Source organism: Lissotriton vulgaris, chromosome 4_1 (genome assembly GCF_964263255.1).
Source record: "Lissotriton vulgaris chromosome 4_1, aLisVul1.2, whole genome shotgun sequence".
In the NCBI taxonomy this organism is placed as follows: domain Eukaryota; kingdom Metazoa; phylum Chordata; class Amphibia; order Caudata; family Salamandridae; genus Lissotriton; species Lissotriton vulgaris.
In genome coordinates this window covers 194611844-194617369 of record NC_141691.1, presented here as the reverse complement: position 1 = coordinate 194617369, position 5526 = coordinate 194611844, and the positions used below count along the sequence as shown (strand labels likewise).

The 5526-nt window shown below is 50.4% G+C and overlaps 1 pseudogene; it reads right to left on the bottom strand.

Annotated features, from left to right (window-relative positions):
• Nucleotides 1–325: 325 nt before the first annotated feature.
• LOC147718555 (glutaredoxin-related protein 5, mitochondrial pseudogene) lies at nucleotides 326–1962 on the bottom strand (annotated as a pseudogene).
• Nucleotides 1963–5526: the final 3564 nt, after the last annotated feature.

The following is a 5526-nucleotide window of genomic DNA, read 5'->3' as shown; positions in this document are numbered from 1 at the left end:
ACAGAAGACTCTACAATCCCTCCCCCAATATCTTTCCTCCACCCGCGTATCCCTAAGACTTGCAGTCCCCCATACCTGGTTGCAAAGGAATGTACTAGGCACAGGTTAAGATTATCACAGGGTTTCACAAGACAGCTGTAGTCTACAAAGTAAAGCCAGCAATGGAATTGTCCATTGATTACCCACTGCAAACTGCACATCTTAGTACCTATTTAATACTTTCTTTAAAGTGGGTAAAACACTGGTAAGGCTCTGCTGGCAATAGGGTTCTTCAATAGGATTCATCACAAACTAACTACAGTCCATGTTCTGAATCATCTGATGTTCACTTTTCTTCTTGGCTCTGCTTCGCATCAAGAGCAGAGCGTAGACCTAATTTCTTTAGTTCTTCCACCAGATCTCCGTTCTGATGCATCTGGAGAAGTACGTCACAACCACTAACAAATTTACCATTCATTTATACTTGAGGCCAATTAGTATAGTCCTTAATTCCCTGCCGCAGGTCCTGATTCTCCAGAACGTTGTGAGCTCCATGCTCCTGTACACCGTGCATGCACAGAATCTGTACAACGGCATTACTGAACCCACACATGGGCTGGGAAGATGTGCCCTCGATGAATACCACCACCTTGTGCTGCTTCATCAGTGACCCCAGTGCCTCCCGAGGCTTGGTGGGGCCTGCGATGCCCAGCTACCTGCGGTAGAGACCACAAAAGATCCACGGTCTTAGTGACACGCTTCGAGACAAGAGGGTACGGAATACTCATAGCAGCCACAGGCGTTGGGGGGAATAGATATCGGCAACAGTTCTCAAGCGTCACCACGTCACTAATAACTCACACTGAACCCAAACTTCGTCTTATTATCACTGTTGGGGGGCGTGGTCTTGCCACGTCGAGTGAATGGATCCATGCCAAAACGCACCCCGGACGGCGCCTGCAGCATCTTCGGTGTTGGGGTGGTGACATGCATAGCCCCTTGTGCAGTAGTGAAGCCGTGGTCCTGAAAGCTGGTGCTCCAGACACGACAAGAGCCTCAAATACAGCCCCAGGCAGTGGACCGCAAAAGGGGCCTGCAGCAGGACTGGAAGCCGCGGCCGACAGTGATGGATGGCGCCCACCCAGCTGATTGTCAGAGGGGCGCACCGCATTGAGTAACTCCTCATCTCCTGCTACTACATAGGTGACTCAAGGGGGACTTCGAGATCATCGCCCTCCCTCTACTGGCCTGGTATCCGACTCGTTATGCGGATGACTACATGCCTCCGTGAGCCAGCTCCCAGGGCGGTAGGGCTGGCGACTAGCGTGGCAGCGAGCGGCCCACTGAGAAGGCTGCTCGATTAACGAGCAGGAGGGCCTCACTACAACACAGAGGAAGTCAGTTACATTAGCTAAGATAAGCCACATGGCTGCCTCCATCCCCAAATAAACCATGTGCCTATGGACCACAACCACCGCCCTACACTGCTGGGTACTGACAGAGGCCCCGTGATGGGCGCCACTGTCCAATCACGTTGTTAATGCAGGCAGGCCCCTGATTGTGCCCTCTGCTGCCATCCCCATGCCTGCCACAAGGACACTGCCGCTAACAAGGAACAATACCAGGTGGGCTGAAGTGTAATAAGGAGACTGCAGCCCTCCTGCAATGGGGCAATACACCTGAAGGTATCCCCTTTCATCCAGTCCTTTATTTTCAGGAGGAGCACTGGGCTCTGATAATTTTGATCCCATCACTGCTACCTGCAAGTGATCGCGGGACCCTGACATGGGCTCCCCCAAATGCTATTTGGCATGCTGTATGCCCCAGGCCTGTGTCCCCACCAATGCGTAACCTCGCACAGCACACGCGACCTCTGAGGCCCCTATGCACAGGGCTCTAGCCTGACTACAGCCACACTGCCCGCATGTAGCCTGTCCATTAGCAAAAAATACCAGCTGCACCCAAGCCTTTCATGTTACCCATGCTTCCTGGCAAAGGCCTCGACCCGCCCTTTCTGCAGTCTGTACTGTGATAGAAATTCCTGGCTCATAAAATCCATGTGAACTCGGTGGGCTCAAAAGCCTATTGCACCCCAAGACATACTCCATCCCTCCACCGGTCACCGGAGCCAAGACAGTGGTGGAGGCAGCTGAGGCTTGCCTATGTGACTCGTGGACCTCATGTGTGTTCTGGGGATGTCTCCCAGCAAGACGATGGGAAATCCTGCGCGCCAACTCCTCTTCACAGAAGCACTTAACTAGGGTCGTTTCACAAGCAATACCCTGAATGCTATCCCCTCGGAACCCAGTTCCTCTACTCCCACATAGTCGGCCGAACCGGATGCCACCATGGAGGAGATATGACAAGGAATTTGGCGAAAGCCACCTCTGCCCTGGCCACTGAGATCAAGTCCATCCGGACGGACACAGCCGGATTCCAGAACCGCATGGATTGCCTGACCCAATGTGTCTCTGTGCTAAAGGATCGCCTCAATACCGTACTGCAAAGAGACCAGGAACTCTTATATATACGCAGTAAAGTCATAGATTTGGAAAACTAGAGCCATCAAGCCAACATCCACTTTTTCGGGTTCCCAGAAAACGTGGAAGGTCCTGATGTCAAATCTTTCCTTGGAGCAACACTTCAGAACCTCACGGGCCTGACTTTTGACCCTCCCTTGGAGATACAGAGCGCCCATTGTATTGGACTGCCCCAACGAGAAGCATCTGAGCGTCCACATCCACTTATTGCCTGCTTTCTACGACATGAACAAGCCGGGCAACCTATAACTGCAGCCCGCACCCATGGCCAGCATACATTTGAGGGACATGAGATCCAAATAGCAGCAAATTTCTCCAAGGATACCAGCAAACATCGCAAGCCTTCCTCTCCCTAAGGCACCTCCTCCAGCAATTGGATATTAAATATGACCTCTTTGAACCTGCATGCCTTCAGATCACCAGGGCCACCATCTCAAAGTAATTCTTTAATCCAGAGGATATCTGTCACAGTCTCACCCCTCAGGACATGGACACTGTCACCTCTTCTCCTGGAGAAAGCTCCTCTCTGCCATCGCAAGCTCTCCCTACACCCTCCAGCTGGCTCTGATGGAATTTGTAAGGCTCCTGATACAAAGACAGGGACCCTGATAGAGCTGCCCGCTCCCCAGGAGACAGGACCCAGGCTCTCCAAGCGGTGTTGCACTCACACAGGAGCACATGAGTTACAAATTGCGCTCCCCCTGAATCCCATCCCTGCCAAGTAGAGTGTGTCCTGAGAATTGGTGAACTATGACTCCTGTGGAATGCCTGAAGGACAACGATCATCGCACTTTACTTATTCATAGACTGTTTCTTTGCATACTTTAATGTTTCTCTTCTCAATGTTTGATTGCCATGTGAATACATCCTATCTATTATGTCCCTTATGCGGTGTGGGTTGCCTACACCTGGGAGCCCCATCTCCCTGCAAAACCCCTGGGTGATACCTCATTTGCACACTAGATGCGAGTGCGCAGCACCAGAGACCTAGTGACCCGACCTGTCCAGCGGTATCTCCTCTCCATCCTTCTACACACAACTATCCTCCGCAGCCCAGCAGCCCTCCTCCCCCACCTCTTGACAACTGACAGCGGTCATGATCTTGCGCAAAACAGCTAATATGCTGTCTAAACTCAGTGAACCTGGGCCTCGTACCTTCCCTCCCTTGCTCCCTGACTTTATTTCTGGAAACTTAGGGCACAGCCACACCACCTCTGCCCTTTCTTGAATCTGAGTCCCATCCTCAATCTCTGCAACACCCATCAAAGCGCCTAGTGGGATCCAGCTGTGGACTGCTTAATCCTGTACACCCGCCATGTGCGAGGCCCCTACCCTACCTTCTATAATTTCCGCCTAGGCCATTCCTTGCCAACTGCATTGCATCGGCATGGATGCTGGCTACCCACAAAGTAGTGCATCGGGACCCCAACCTCATGGGGGATGCCCCGGATTAATGACCGGCATCTCCTCCTCCCCTACTTCTCTGTCGCACAACTGGTGGAAAAAGGTGGAAAATCCTTTGTCTTTGTCACAGGGTGAGGGGTGAAACCAGTCGCAGCTGGTTTTGGAGCACCCTTGATGTGCTCAGTCCCTCACTCTATTCACTGGCAGGATCCTACATTGGACCCTGGAGCCTGCCTCTCTCTTCCCTGCATGCACGACTGTGACACCAGACCCAGCCACAAACGCACTGAAGCAATGGAACACTTCACAGCCGATCCTGCTGCCAGAAAGAGCCTGCTGGCACGGTATATCCTATATAGCCTAGACCTGCAACAAACAGTCCAGCATCCCTAGAGTTGCACCCTCATGCGCAACCTACCTCTTTCCCACCACTCCCCTCCCTTCCCCTTTCAGACTCCTCCCTGACATGTCCTTTGGTGACTCCTGTCCACTCAATCCTATCGCTACCAGGTGCCAACCGGTGGTTGCTCTGCCTACGTGATCGTACCCCTTTCCAGTACCCCTCTCACATCCTTCCCTTCTTGCCTTCCCTTCTCTACCCTCTCCTCCTTATACCCTCCCCTCTTTTTGCCTCCTCATCTTACCTACCATCTCCTCCCTCTTCCCCTGCTACCTGCCCTCCTTCCGGCCCCTTACATATCCTCACCCAACTCTATTTACCTGCACTGTTCCCTTGCTATAATTCCTCTAACACAGTGTGCCTTCTCAACTCCACCACCTCACATAACCTAGTGTCCACCCTCTACCCCTCACTCAAGGCCCCCTAAATCGCATATGGCCGCGTCCAACCCTCACGCCTCTCAGTCACCACGTGTCCTCTTGTAGAACCTCAATGGCCTCACGCACTATGTTAAATGAAAGCAAGTTCTCTCCTACCTACAAACAAAGAAAGTGTATGTTGCCCTCCTAGAGGAAGTGAATGTGGAGGTTAGGGAACTAGCCTCAAGACTTGGCGCCAAATTTAACACGAAAACAACGTTTTCTTATCAATTTCCTTCAGTTTATTTGATTCATTAATGTTCATTTAGAAACGAATTTTCTGATTTGATAATCCATATAGATTTTTAACAGACATAATATCCATCTTATGTCATGCATACATTCAATGTATAATCCATTTTTCAATACACCCAATGCATTTCGGGAGAGTGAGAGTGACTAATCTGGTCCTGTCTGATTTTCCTTTACAGACCCCTGACGAAGGGTCACGTTTGTTGGTTTGACCCGAAATGCATTGGGTGTATTGAAAAATGGATTATACATTGAATGTATGCATGACATAAGATGGATATTATGTCTGTTAAAAATCTATATGGATTATCAAATCAGAAAATTCGTTTCTAAATGAACATTAATGAATCAAATAAACTGAAGGAAATTGATAAGAAAACGTTGTTTTCGTGTTAAATTTGGCGCCAAGTCTTGAGGCTAGTTCCCTAACCTCCACATTCACTTGTTTACCAGGCACGTTTATTGACTACGTGCGACGACTGAGGCTCCTACCTTAGTGTTATTAAAACGTAAAAACTTCAGAGAAACAGAG